Source organism: Mus caroli, chromosome 16 (genome assembly GCF_900094665.2).
Source record: "Mus caroli chromosome 16, CAROLI_EIJ_v1.1, whole genome shotgun sequence".
In the NCBI taxonomy this organism is placed as follows: domain Eukaryota; kingdom Metazoa; phylum Chordata; class Mammalia; order Rodentia; family Muridae; genus Mus; species Mus caroli.
The window spans coordinates 87949306-87965003 of record NC_034585.1 but is presented as its reverse complement, the minus strand read 5'-3'; positions in this window follow the sequence as shown (position 1 = coordinate 87965003).

The window sequence follows — 15698 nt, the reverse complement described above, 5'->3', positions numbered from 1 at the left end:
AGAGAGAGAGAGAGAGAGAGAGAGAGAGAGAGAGAGAGAGAGAGAGAGGAGAGAGGAGAGACAGAGAGACAGAGACTGGGCTTGACTTGAGCATCTGAAACCTCAAGGCCCACCCCAACAAGTTCACACCCTTATGAGACCATGGAGGCCATTTTCATTCAAACCACTACCTGGAGAGTATTTGTTGAGTGCATGAATGGGCAATAAGGACGAGTAGTTCTCTACACAAACTTGTATAGATCTATAACCTCCCTGGCAGTTCTGGAGACAGATATTTACATAGTCCATTTTGGCTCAGACTCTTGAAATAAGAAACAATGGCTCCCAAGAAGTTGGACTTCATCTAAGAATTCTTACAGAAATAAGGAGCAGGCTGAGCCTTGATCCCCTGGAAGAGATTTTACACCATTCCAGTAACTCACTGGACCATCTTGCAGGACAGACCAGAAATGAAGCAGAGAGTCAGTGATGGACAGGTCCGTGCTGTGACCCAGACCTCTTAGGCATGTGTGCTTCTTGCCCTCTGATTAAACCTGAACTTCATGCCAGCGTCCCAGTGATAAACCTGGGGTCACTAGACCTCTTTATGGGTCCTCGTCCCAAAGTGGCCATGTGGGATAAGTCTCCTTTCTCTTCTCTTCACAAGATTCCACCACCGGATGACACGGCAGTCTTCAGTTTGTCTAAGCTGACTCTGTCATGTTCACGTGATAGTGAAGTTGTTAAGATCATGGCTCTCACACCCAACATCACCGAGTCACCTTTCACCGTTTCCCAAAGGGCTTGCTGGTGGCTCATAACAGGGTACAGGCACTTTGCCATGAAGAGATGAAGAATTCTGTATTCTCAGAGAAATAGCTCCTTGGAGCAGCAAGGGAAAAGCTTTCCCCTTTCTCCATGAAATACAATGTCATTCATAGGAGTAATGACCTCCTGTTAAAGCAAATACAGGTACTGAACAAAACTAAGCATATAAGGGAGACTTGATTCAGGGTGCCTTAGTGATGGAGAAGGGCCAGTGGTTGAGGCCAATGCCCACAGTGTTGGGTCCCATGTTTTCAAATGATTTTGGCTGTGATTAGGCTTTCTGATGCCTGTCCAAACAGGCTGCTACTTTCAAAGAGACACTTGGAGAGGCAGCGTGGTCTTAATGATTCTATGTCAAAGGGATGGCTCCTAGGTCCTTCAGAAAGACATCTGTGAGTTGTCAAACTAGAAAGAGACTTAAACATTTTTATACATTTCATATAATCATTTTTTTTCATTTATTGAAGTAAGTTTTTGCTATGTAGCCCAGGCTGGCCTTAAACTCACGTTCCTGCTGCCTCTGCCTCCCCAATGCTTGACTACAGACCTATATACCAATATGCTAGACATACATTTATGTATTTTTGAAGTGACTGAGATGGAAATGTTGTAAGAAACAAAGATAGGCACCTAGAGTCAGGTATAATATGATTTTAAGCTGAGTCCAGCTGGGGAAACCATGAAGCAAGCAGCAGGCAGTTTCCTCAGGAATTCAGTGAGAACATCGTGTTTCCTGAAGTTCACAGGACAGTGTAAAGCTATTTCTGAGCCAGCAATAGGAGAACATAGTTAAATTCATTTCATTTGGTAGATTGGCCATCTTGGTCAGTCACCAGGAAAGAGGATGCCATGGCTCTTGTCACTCACTGGGGTCTTGGTGTTGGTGACAGGAAATCCTTGAGTATGGTCTTACCTACTGAAGAGGTTAGCTGCGAGCGCCTTCCCAACACAGAGGCTGTTATCTGACACACATATGTAAAATACACCGCGAGCACACGTGTGATATCTCTAAAGACAGCAAGCACACCCGTAGGCTCTTCTTTTTATATTCTCCTGCAGCTGTTTCTTTACCTCCCTTGTGTCTTTGGCCCTATAACTGCTGGTAGATCTGATCACCATGAGGTAAGAGAATTTTAAAGAGGGTATTTCCATGGAATGGAAGCACACATTGAGTATTGTCTTAGTTAGGGCCTTATTGCTGTGAAGAGACACCAGGACCACATAGCGACTCTCATAAAGAACAGTGTGTAATTGGGGCTGGCTTACAGTTCAGAGGATCAGTCCATGATCGATCATCATGTCAGGAAGCATGGTGACATGCAGGCACACCCGGGACTGGAGGGCAAGCTGAGAATTCTACATCCAGGTCAGTAGTCAGCAGGAAGTAGCAGTGACACACTGGCCAGGCGTGAGCATCTGAGGCCTCAAAGCCCTAGTGATGCACTTCCTCTGACAAAACCCCACCCACTCCCACAAGGCCACACCCCCTAGTAGCGCCACTTCCTTTGGGCATGTGGTAGCCATTTTTATTCAAACCACCACAGTAGTTAGCATGCTAAACTATAGATTCAAAAATAGCCCAGTACCAGAAGCAAGGAGAAAATAAACAAGATTGGAAAGATACGTGGGAACCCAAACTTAAGGGACTGGTTAAGTCAAGAAGGCACAGGTGCATTCTTACCGAAGAGTGCATGGGGCGGGTGACGGGTACTGCGAGTGCCTAAGCAAAGCTCCGAGATTTAGAAAAATCTATCTAGGGGGCTGGTGAGATGGCTCAGTGGGTAAGAGCACCCGACTGCTCTTCCAAAGGTCCAGAGTTCAAATCCCAGCAACCACATGGTGGCTAACAACCATCTGTAATGGGATCTGGCGCCCTCTTCTGGAGTGTCTGAAGACAGCTACAGTGTACTTACATATAATAAATAAATAAATCTTTAAAAAAAAAAAAAAGAAAAATCTATCTAACGAAGCCTTTCTAACATGCCATGTTCCTGAGACTTAACGCAGTCAGGGCTGTTTCAGGACCTTTGCTATCGGGCTGCTGCAAGACTCCATGGTTTTAGTGAGAAAACAGATATTTGGCGATTCTAATGGAGACTTATAGTCATGCTTTATTTTTCTTTCTCAAATGCCAGAGAACAGATGCTGAACTGCATCTCGACACTGCTTGAAGGTAGCATGCGGCTTGGTACTCTAGCACACAGCATACTTCGATGCATGCATTCAATTACCCTGCAAATGACTGCTCTCAAGCTGTGTTCTCAACCTCCCTAATGCTGCTTTTGATCCTGTTCCTCCTGGTGTGGTGACCCCGGCTGTAAAATTATTTAGTTACCACTCCATAACTGTAATTTTGTTACTGTTATGGATTGTAATGTAAATATCTGTCCTTTCCAATGGTCCTAAGCGACCCCTGTGAAAAGGCTGGTTGACCCCCTCCCCCAAAAGGTCACGGCCCTCAGGTTAAGAACTACTGCTTTAGATTTTCACGTTGGGGAATCCTTAAAAGTCGTATACATTTTAACGACCCCTGTTAAACTTAATTGGCAACAAAAAGGAGTTACTTCAGACACCTTAGTATAAAGGAGACCCCAGCTCTTAAGACTGGAATTTTTATTTTTTTTTTGGAATCGCTGTATTCATTTTTCTGTGGCAGAGCTGGAAAAACTTAGTCCTTTTACTTAGGGTGGAGTTGGATGAGACTTCGGGGCAAGGAAGTTACTCGTTGAGAAGATTATTCTGAATTAATATTGTGATTTTAACCACAGGGGCCTCCGACTAAGCCGCGCATCTCAAGTGGCGGGAGAGAGGAGCGGACACAGAGAAAGTAGCGAATCCGAGCAAGCCCTAGTGAAAGTCTGACCTCCCGCTGAGCCCTCTGCAGTAAGGGCTTAGGAAGGAGTGGAGGTCATTCTCACTGCCTCTGCTGCCCTTCTCCACCAGCTCTGCTGTGCTTAGCGGTTTGCTGGGTGCTGGGCTCCTACTTTATGCTCTCTGCATCCAGCAGGACCTTTCCGCTGTGAAGCGTCTACCAGACCTGACAGTTCCCCGCCGTTCTGCTTACCTGTGGCCCTGCACAGCCCTTCCTAGCCTCCAGACAATATCCCTTGATATTTAAGAAGCAATAAGATTCTGGGCTATTTTCGCTTGGAATCTTTAGCTTTCTCTCCCCAAATCCCCTCGGGCTATAAATTAATTTGAGCCAGAGCATGCCTTTAAGACAAGGGGACTCTAGTACGGGACAAGGGTTTGCTCTTTTTGAAATTGCATATAATTTAACACGGTATAACCTTGGAAGACGAAATGTGACCTGCTCAGAGAGGCGCAGCGGGATTTACGGAGGCTGGGTGTCTGAGAGCCCTGTCTCAAAGCCGGCAGGTATTCGGTTTCAAATTATCAAAACAGCCTTGTACTCTTCTTGGAGTTATTTTGACATCTAAATAATAGTTCTGGCATTTCTCTCAACGTGTAAATCAATAACATCGACTCGGTGCGTTCTTTCCCCTTATTTCCATTCCTCATTCGTCTATAACCTTACATCAGGCATTAATGATTGCTTTAAACCTTGGCTTAGGTTTGGTACTTTGGCACTTGGTGTTGCTAGAGACTCCTCTTGCTTCCTCTATGGTTGCTCAACTCTTCCAGAATGTTCTCTTCCTGAGACAAAGACTCTTCAAAAGCAGAGAAGTGGGTGGAGCAGTTGGATGGGATCCTTCATTTCAGCCTCCGCCTGCCTGTGTTGCAGTCTAAACTTCCGGTTCCTCTCCACATCCTCCCACTGTCCGTGTCCTGTTTTCCCACCGTGGTTTCTGGACAGCTGCCCCAGACCTGGTGCCTGTTGAAGCCTTGACTCTGGGGTCTTACCCCAGACCCAAAGACTTGGCCTCTCTGGAGAAGGTGCAGTTTTGACTAGAGAGGCTAACAGTGTCAGTGTGAGAAGCAGTTGAGTAGCGTCTCCTCAGATAACCGTTCGTTTACCCCCAGATACTCCTCTTTAAAATGATATCAGCATGTTGAGACTTTTAATTTAATTATTTTATTTAGTTACATTCCAAATGTTGCCCTCTTCCAAGTCCCCTCCCCCACTCAGAGTTCTTCATCCCATTCTCCCTCCCCTATGCCTCTGAGAGGGTGCTCTCCCCTCCCCCTCCCCTGGGCGTCCCCCTTCCCTGGGGTATCAAGTCTACAGGATTAGGTGCATCCTCTTCCACTGAGGCCAGACAAGGCAGTCCTCTGCTCCATATGGCTGGGGGCCTTGGGCTAGCCCGTGTATGTTCTGTGGTTGGTAACTCAGTCTCTGGGAGCTCTCGGGGTCCAGGTTAATGTACACGGTTGGTCTTCCTATGAGAGCTCTTGTCCTTTTCAGGTTGACTGTCTGGATCCCTCAACTGAGTGTCTGTGGTCAGTGTCTGTTGCTTTGGCATTTGGGACTGGCCTGTGAGCATAACAGACTTTAATGATTCAGGTATCCATATGGTGCCATACAGATATGGTACCACATCCTTCTCAGGAGTCATGTTGCCCCCTGGAAGCTGTCATGTAGCAAAAATAAAGCCAGTTAGTGATTTTCTAGTTTCCCACATTTGAATATAAAGCCAGAGCTGGCCTTGGCTTCAGGAGCGCCAAGTCTTGCAGGCTTTAGGACTTGCTATCTGCTCTGGGCCTGGGTTTGGGAGTGTCTAGCTTCTCCAGGTCTCCATCCCAGGACGGCATGGTGTACTCTCTGTTCTTATAAGCTGCACACACAGTCAGCATGTTTTCGTCGTCGGGGGGAGGCACAACGTATAAAGATAATAATTTGACTTTTACTATTTTTTCCATCTCCCTCAAAGAATGTCAATATTTAATATTTGAAAAATAAAACAGGCAGAGAAACAACTCATAACAAAATCAACTTGACTGAAGACAGAGTTCTAGCCTAGCATGCATGATGCCCTGGTTGGGTTCACTCCCTGGAGAAGTCTTAAAGGTGGTTACAGAACCGCTAACTTAAAAAATGTGGAAAATAACCATGGTTTCCACAGATTAGTTTACTTTGTAGAGAAACAGTACATCTCCAGGAATATAGGCATAAGATGGACCCCAGCCTCTCCTGGATCCTGGGAGAAATGTGACTGTGAGACCCTTCTGCTTTAGAAAACATGGAACAATGTACCATGATGCTCAGCCTTAGGCATGAACACACCACACGCAGGTGCCCATGAAGTCTGGGAAACAGACAAGCGGGCCCATCCAAGGGACCTCCTCAATCTGGAAATTAATATCAGCGTCTTTTCGTTTTGCAGACACTCAATTATATTTTGCGTTAGATGCTAGATGGCCCTTTTATTTCTTAAACTTACATTTTGCCCTTATCCCTTTGGTTAATATCACTGTCCACAGCATGGTTCCTTTCCCCAGTCCTGTCTCTGCCTGCTCTCTTATGCATCGTGGCTGCTGTGGTCATCTTACACAAATGTGGCCAGTCCTGTCCCATGGGCGTTGGGACCTTTGGGAGATGAGCTTGGAGCTCCGTCTCAGGAATTCTGAGTTTGAGGGGCTTGTGAATGGCCTCATGTTTCTTGGAGATGCTAAGAGGATGTTGCTCTTTTGCTCTGTGAACACAGAAGCAGAGGCTAATGTTCTGAAGATCTGGGCGAATCAGACAATTAGACAGAGACACAGACACGAGGGGTGGAGAAACTGGTAGGTCCCAGGCTCTCCAGTCTCCTCATCCATGAATTCCACCAGGGACAACAACAATCGTCTTACAAATTTCCTTTTGTGACTAAGGCAGCATAGATTAATTTCTAGTATTTTTTATATGATGAACCTTGACTAAGACAATCTCTAGTTTCACAACTAGAATCCAGAGTTAGCCTGGGGCTGGGACAAATGCTTGTGCTAAGAAGTATAATACCTTCCCCCAAATCTGGTTGTTAATCAGCTTTTGATTGCTGTGACAAAATATCTGAAGCAGACACTTAAAAGGAGGAAAGGTTTATTTGTCTCTGTCCATGGTCACGTGACTGTTGTTTCTGGGCCTGAGGCGAAGCAGAACTGTAATGCCGAGCTAAGAGGTTCTCTTTACCATGGCCAAGGAACAGAGAGAAAGGTGCCTGTGTCCCAACAAACACTTCTATGTCATGTCCGCAGTGACCTGTTTCCTCTAAGTAGCCCCTGCCCCCCCCCCAGTGTCCCCACCCCCTCCTGTAGCACCAGCAACTGTGGACAAAGGCTGTAGACACTGCCTTTGTGGGGAGCATTTGAGATCTAAACTGTGACAGTTACAAACATTTATAGAGAGGAAAGGGCCAATAAACCAATATATCTTAGGAATGCTTGCAGTGGAAATGGAATGTTTGCTTGTTCCGTTTCAGGGACGTCTAAGTAGATCCCACCAGTAGTGAGGAAAATGGATGACCAAGATGAGCTCAAGGCCATCAGACAGCTTCTCTTGGAAGGGTTTCTGTCATCCAATTCAATGCTGTGATAATTACAATCGCAATGTCACCCACTCCCTGTGGAACAACAGCACTGACTGACGTGGTCCTTGAGTCTCATAACAGACCAGTCAGGTGCTTATTGCTTGTGTAAACCTATAGAAAGTCCTCAGAGAGCCACAGAATAAAACTTCAGTTCTGGACTCTCTTCAGACCCTCCCTCTTTACTCCCCTCTTTCCCTCTGCTGAGGCAGAGTCTTGCCGTGGAGCCTACAGTAGCTTCACACTCATGAGTTTCCTTTTCCCCCCAAGCACTGGTATTGCAGGAATGTACCATCACTTGTGGCTTTTCTTAGCTCACTAGTTTCTCAATCCCTGGGGAGTATTGGTGCCAAGACACACCAATGGTTACCAAAATCTGCTGACTTTCCAGACTCTTATATAAGGCAACATCGGTTTTTGCATATAAGCTACCTTTTGCAGGACTCAATTCAATGTCAATTGGATGCAAACAGTTGTTACATTGTATCATTGTGCTGGTTAGTTTTAAATGTCAACTGGACACAACTTAGAATCACCTGGGGAGAGAGTCTTACTGGAGAATGATTTAGGTCAGGCTGGCCTATGGGCATATCAGTGGGGCACTGTCTTTGTTATTTATTATTGTTATTATTATTATTTATTTATTATTGTTATTGTAGGAAGATGCAGCCCATTGTGGGTGGCACCATTCTCTAAGCAGAGCGTCCTAGACAGTTCCAGAGAGGGGGAAGGTTAGTTGAGATCAAGCAAGCAGGTAAGCCTTTGTGCATTTACTTCTCTCCTCTCTTGACTTTGGATGTGATGTGAGTATCTGAGTCCCGCCTCATTTCCCTTCAGATATAGACTGTAATGTGGAATTGTAAGTCAATTAACCCCCTTCTCTCTTAAGTTGCTTTTCCTCAGGATATTTTATCATAGTGACAGAAATGAAACTAGAACACGTGTTTTGGAAATAATGACAAAAAGAAATAACCTGTTAGTATATACTCTAGATCCAAGTTATGGAAATGTTTTCAGTTCTCAGTCAATCTGACTTGTGGATATAATTCCACAAATGGGAAGCCACAACAATGTATCCACTAGTTATCTACAGGTAGCTTAGGGACACAGAATAATGAACACGTGTAAATACAGCATGATATATATCATATAATATATAATAGGAGTTATTGGCTTGGCTTACACAACCTCAAAATAGACATCCCTGCACCACAAAGGCCCAGAGCTCTTTAGCCATCCAGTTAAATAAATAGGCCACTGCAGTAGCTCTAGTCTAGTTGGGGCCAAAAAACTGGCTGATCCTTTCCTGTCCACACTGGAAATCTGATAATGTTGCAGCCTGACCTTCGTGGATAAGGGCAGCAGCCATGCACATGCTCAGAGGGGGCATGCAGCTGCCTGCTGGCTCCCTCCTGCTGTTCCCTTCCCCTCTGGGCCTCAGTCCACAGGATAGCACTGCTCACATTGAGGCAGGTCTCTCTCTCCCTCCCCACCGTTCCTCAGGCCAGCTTCCTGTGGAAGGGAACACTCCTACTTAGAAGCTTCACTGCTCTTAGACACTTCTAAATCCAGACAAGCCGACCACCAAGACCACACATTTCATAGCCCAAGGCCAAGGCTAGGAACAAACACCCGGGAGTCATCCATCCTGGCTTACAAGAGGAGCTGTCTGTGATGACAGAGCATTTTTAGAACTTCTGTTTCCAATATGGCACCCACAGGCCACATGCCATGAGGCAGCACCCAGAATGTACGCCTTGCCTGACCGAACAGCTGAAACAGTTTAAGCTTTGAACCCTTTTGATGACTTAAAATTTAAGTATAAGTTGGTACACATGGCTGCTGACTACTGAATCTGACAGCCAGAAGCAGACTATAAATACACCACAATTTTTGATGCTGGCATTGTTAAGATGCCATTTGTGATCTGTGGTGACTTTTACGGTGGCTTGAGTTACTGCTCACTTATCCCTAATTCTGACATTTCCCACATCATAAAGGCCACTGGTTGACAGGTTGGCTGTCTCTCTTTTAATTGAATTCCTCCTTGTTCTTTTGGTTGGGAAACTCTTCTCCAGTGTTGTCTTCTGGTAGCTGGGGCTCTGTGGTTGAGGTGGCTGGGCTGTGGCTTTCTCTTCTGCTGCTCACAGGCTGGTGCGGAGGGAGGGAGGGCAGGCAGGCAAATGAGCCCTGCTTCTCTTTCAGCTTGTGTGAGGACCAAACCACAGCCACATTGGGAGGGCGTAGCCCAGCAGAGCAGCACCAGCTCCAGGGAGACCTCACCCTGGCTTACCACAAAACCCTTGGTGCTGACAGGCTTTTCTTTGTGAACCTTAATGACACTTCCCCAGTCTTGGATGCTGTGGAACGATGTCTGGGAGAGAGGAGCAGTGTGCGTGCGTGCTGCTTGTCAGTATTTCTGTAGTTGCTATACTGAGTGTGTGTGGTGTGTATGCACGGGTACGTGTGTGTGGTGTGTGTGTGTGTGTGTGTGTGTGTGTGTGTGTGTGCGCACGCGCGCACGTGCAAGTACTTGTACAGGCTAGATATCAAGTTTGGGTAATGTTTGTCAGGTATTGTACATCTTAGTCTTATGACTGTCTCTCGTAGGCCCAGAATTCACTTCATTGGCTTGTCCAGCTGTCTGGCGAGTCCCAGGGTTCCTGCTGTCTTGGCCTCCTCAGTTCTGGGATTACAGGTGTAACACCATCACTTCTAGATTTTTATCTGGGTTGTGAGAATTGAAGTTAGGTCTTCATACTGGTGTGGCAAGTGCTTTACTGGCTGAGACATCTCCTCAGCCCAGTGGCTAGACTTTACTGGAGTAGATAACAGTTGATAACTGTTATCAACTGGAGTTGATAACAACCTTTCCGACAGGGGGACAGGGAGTACGTCAACAGCCTCAAGCACCATGTGGGTAAGCTTTGGTTTGTGGTACATGGTCTTCAGTCTATGGCCTCAAGTCCACGCGACTAGAAGACAGTGGAGTTGCAGTTGCCCACACGGGTGCAGAAATGCAGGCCTGCCACAGAAGAAGCCATGGTTGGTTGATTTAGTGGAGGCATGATCTATTGAGTCGTCACAGAATGACTTTCTCCACGAGAAGCCGGATTTGACTGGTCTGCAGATTTCCTTCCTCAGAGGCTAGGAAGCATGCAGACCTCTGAAGGCTGGTCTGTTTTGTTTCATGCCCCTTGTGTGTGTGGTCTGTGACCACTCGCAAGCTTGGCAAAGCTGGTCCACGTGTGTATGTCCTGGGCCTAAGGACTTCTCTTCTCTGACTTGGGCCTAATTTCCTCCGGTGCTTACTTCAGGTACTCAGGCCAGGGGATCAAGGTGAACCCGCTCCTCTGTAGTCGTCCTCCTTGCTGTGGTCCTCCCATATGGTCAGTGCCTAGAGAAGGTAGTGACTCCAGAGACCCCTGGAGTCAGAGGAAGCTGAATCTCAGCATCTTCTGCCTGAAGGTGTTCTCCTCATTCTTCACTTTGAGGAGAACCAGTAGGCAATGTCCCCCCGGAGTCACCAATACCAGATTTTTCTAGGGTCTCCCTGCCTTGAGCTTGTCCTGGCTGATTTATGGCACAGCCAGGCATGTAATGAGATGGAAGGACCCCTGTTCTTTCCCTTCATCTTTCTGATCTTGTCCCTCACTCTCTACTCCTTCAGCTATGGCTTCCTCCACTCTGCAGGCATCCTGTAGACAAACTCCCTTCCCTTCATATTCACTCTGTCCTCCTTATTATTCAAGAACTTGTGATCTGAGGAGGATGTGTAAGTATGTTTTAAACGGATTCCTCCTTTTGAGGAAACAAAGTGAACATGATGTAGTAAAACTGGGACCCCGTCCCTAAAAGCAGGACTTAGAGCAAGCAATACATTTTACGGTGCAGGATAAGTTTTGAGTCACCCCCTCCCTATTTCCCATGTCAGGGAAGAACAGACTCTGTGTTCAGAAGGCTTAGTGCTTCCCTTGCTTGCATGGCAGAGTCAGGAAGCATTTTATTTTCAAGAGCGTATAGAGGCAGGGAACAGGAATGGGGTGATGGCATCCCTTAGGTCCTGCCCGGAGACTGGGGAGTGGCTGTGAGTTCTTGTATGAGGCATGGGAGCTGCTCTGTAGAGGAATCCTCAGACATGGTAGGGGCTTGACTGGCAGAGCCTCATGGGATGTGTGTGAGCTGGCATGTTAGCATAGAAGCTGGAGTGTGTGAGAGTAGAAGTGTTTAGGAGCTGGGGTACCAGGCACAGGTGAAGTTGTATGTGAGCATGTTGAGGGGTGAGAGTTGGGTTGTGTGAACATCGGAGGTTGGAGAGCTGTGGGGTCCACACGAATTGGGGTGTGTGTTATGAGTGTTAGGGTGTATGTGAGTTTTGGTGTGTGCTGTGTATGAGTGCTTGGGTATTTTGATGGGGTCTGAGTGTTGCGGGTGTGTGCGAGGTGTACTCTTCGATGGATTGTATTTTCAGTTTTGCAAAACAGAAAGAGCCCTGGGTCTGTAGTGTGCTAATGGTTGTACGATGATGGGATGTACTCAACACTACTGAAGGGCACACTGAAAATGGTTAGATAGCTTGTCCCAAAGATCTACTTAAATATTTTTATTATTTTAAAATAGGTGTAGGTGTGTGTCTGCTTGTGAGTGCCTATGACCGCAAGTGCCTGTGGCCAGAGGCCTCAGATCCATGGGAGCTGGAGCCGTAGGTAGGCTGTGAGCCACCGGAGCTGGGTGCTGGGAAGGCACCATGTGCTCCGAAATGTAGAGCTGCCTTTCCCAGTCTCAAGGTACACATTTGTCATCTCGCCTCTCAAGAGGCTGAAGCAGGAGGACCGAGAGTTCAAGGCCGACCTAGGCTAGGTAAGCCAGACCTTAGACTCTTAAAACAAGAGCAAGAGAAACAGATTAGGATGTAAATGCCACAACCGCTGTAAAACAAGACCCCTCGAGAACCAAAGGGCAGGCTGAGTTGAATGACAGGCTCTTTTTTCTCTGGGGCTGCAGACTCAGTTTGCCTTTCTGTGTTTTAGGAGTCACAGTGGAACCTGGATTTGCATAGTGGCTCCCTGAGGCAGCGAGGCCACCTGACTTTATTCCCAATGAAGAGATGCAGAGATAGGAAAGCATCAGGCAGAGCCCTGACTCACCACCCATGGCCCTGGCTTGTCCCACCCACTGTGTCCCCTAAGGCCAAAGTTGGTATTGCAGAAATCCCCTCTGCCTCTGCCTCTCCCCACCTCTCTGTCTGCCCTTCCCCCATTTCTCCGTGTAGAGTGAGCGCTTTCGGAAGTATGAGCACTGGTAACTTCCTTTTTAGCAATGGAGGTATGCCTCTTTTCCTTCTCTATGGCTGAAGTTTGAGGGAGCGAAGAGATGCCTTCGCTGAGCTTTCTCCAGTGGACTTGCCTCCAGCTGCTGTGGGACCCAGTTCTGACACCCGCCCATCTCCCTCTGGGACTCAGGTCACATCCACAGCCACTTCAAGGTGAACTGCTTGCTTTAAAGTCCTTTGATATTTTGACTAAATCCTATGCCCCATTTGAGGCACTGGCCCATTCAAGTGCCAGCTGGGCCCTTTGTTTATGATTGGCTCACGTTTCCGAGCGAATTTCTTTCTGGAGACAGTGTTCTATGAGTCACCTTTGAAATGAGAACTTATCAGCTTAGGGTCAGGCTAAGTGTAGCCGTCTGAGGGCCTGTTTCTGTAGTCTGAGTCTGTGTTAAACATGGAGGCGTGTCCTCCCACCCACTCAGTCCCGGAACTCTGTTGTCTTTCTCCAAAAGGACATCTCTCACCTGCTTCTTTTATCTCTGTCCAGCTGCAGACCTGTCTTACTGTTACCCAATTACTTGGCTGGGAGTGTAAGTCTGAGTTTGATTGGAAAATGCTCTGCCAACACACACGTCTTTCTGCTAAGAAAAAAAAAAAAAAAACCAAACCAAACCAAACCAAACCAAACCAAACCAAACTAAAACAAGAAATGGAGATAGGATGAAATGTCTCTCTCTGTCTCCTGTGTCTTCCCCAGCTGCCCAGTGACCAGACAGAGTCTGGCCGTGTCATATTTAAGACAAATAATGTGAATTCTCTCTCCTTCCCTCTCTTGCACACTCGTGTTTAGAAGGCAGTGAAAACTGGTTTCTACTTCTCTTCTTCCTGGCAGTTGGGTGTATTGGGCGAGGCCCCTCGGGTTGTTCCCCCTGAATTTCTGCCCCTCATTTGTCTTTACAGTACTCATTGAAAGTGCTAAGTGTGGAGTTGCGGGAATCTGAGGGTTCCTCTTTTTAAACATTTCTTTAAGATTTTCTTTCTCTGTGGGGAATGGTATCAGCAAGCAGGATGCAGAGCACAGGGTCGGATGGACCAGGGTAGGAGCACACACCCCATACCACCATGTTCCACGGTCCTGACTCAACTCCACCTCTGCACTGGTGCACTGGTGCAGAGCCTCTTCTTGCTCCACAGTGGTGTCTGCCATCCACTCAGACTCTCAAGCAGCTGGATAGTTGCTTGCTGGTCTGTTTGAAAATCTGAATCTGGTTGTTTAACTCCAACCAGTCCTGTCAGACATTCTCTGGGGGGTGGGGATAGTGTAGAGGGATGAGAAATTATCCCAGTGTTATAACACGAAGATACTTTCTGTTGATTAAGTGCACTTTGTACAGTTCTGGCCGTGTGGTGGTGACAGTATGGTGGTATCAGGAGTGTGGTGGTGGCAGTGGTGTGGTGGCTTGCTTCTTTGTCTAACAGGAAGATACTTTGGATGTGGTGAAAGAAAATGTTGGCTTGTGGTTCTTTGCCTGTGGTCTTGGGTGCGCATGCCCTGGGCTTTACTGCTGACCAGAAGTCTTGAGCGGACAACTGGCCTGTCAACAAAGCCTTTCCTCCTGGCCCATGATCCAGCTTAGTGTAGTGACAGCTTGGGGTTAGGGAGGCCTGTGTGTGGGAGACAGGGAGAAACTGTGCAAGCTGCTACAATATTCGTTCTGACCAGCTGTCTCTGGAGAGGACGCACGGTGATCTGGCTTGTGAATGGTTAGAAGGGAGCCAAGAGGAACATCTAATCATAATTAGATTCCTGAAGTGGCTCTGGGTAGACAGTAGCGAGGTCAGAAAGTTGGGTATGACCAAGAATGTAAGCGCCCGTCCTCACTACCTCGGTGAAGTTACAAAGCAGGTTACATGAAACTCATCCTATTTTGTCTTTAACCTCATGCTTGGAAATAATCATAGGCTCATAAAAAATTACAAAAAAAGTATACAGCGGTGTGTGGGCTTTTCTCTTCTGCTACCGATGCGCAGTCTGGGTTCCTTTGCTCCTCTTAGGCTAAAATTGTAAGTAAGCAAACAGTGGTGGTGGGACTTCTGGGTCTCTTTGTCCCAGATGTAGGCTGGACTAACAGACCCGGAGGCATATAGCTCTGAGTCCCAGATCTGGTCCCCACGACTGGGCATATAGTCCCAAGCTCCCCACAAGAGGCTCATGTTGGGAGGCTTCCTGTCCTGGGCCCAGACAGTGGGCCCACCCTTGTGTATGGATCATAGCAGCAGGATTCCGTGGGTCAGGTCATATCTCTTAAGCTCTGGATGTTGGGACCCTTAGCTCATAGCAGCAGCTGGCATCAACTTTTGCTGCTGCCTCTTTAACTTTAACTCTTTGCAGCCTTCTCTCATCCAAGACCTGACTCTGCATTGTCTCAGCTTCCCCTTTCAGCCCAGCTGCCTCTGCTCCCTGCAGTTCCTGCCTCTGGTTGCTCTCTGCTGCTGAGCTTGCTACCAGTCATCGGTTGCAGCCGCCTCTTCTTCTTACCATCTCCACCCACTCTACCCAGGAGCAGAATTAGGCAACAGCAGATCATTCTAGATACACGCACAGGTGCCCATGTATGCACATGCATGCCTGCATATTCGCATACACACATGCATGCACATACAGGCACATGCATGTACACACACACACACACACACTCACACACACTTTTTCTCATGGTTTTTGGTAGTATTTTAAGGTTTCTCAGTAGAGACAACTGTAAAGTTTTATCTCTATTATGGAATGTACAGCCATGCCCCTTTCTAGGCTGATTTTTTTCCCCAAATTCCCTCTCTGTTTTTGGTTTATGGAAGCCAAACATATCTTAGAATTAATGGGTCCTGATGGCCAACCACAAATGGAACTTACGAGGATGTTATTAACATGTGCCAGCAATTTAGCTACAGAAAGGGAATTAGCAATCAACTCCTTTATATCGCCAGCAATTAGAAGTGATGGACCTCAAACCGAGGTCTGAGAAGGGAGGAAGTCTTGAAAGCTGCCCATGTATGATGAGACTCTAAGACATCTTTTTAATTGTGATGCTTCCTGCCTTTGGTTGCAGAGGGCAGCTTGGGTAAGCCACACGGAGAGTTAGAATGCATAGGGCTTGCTC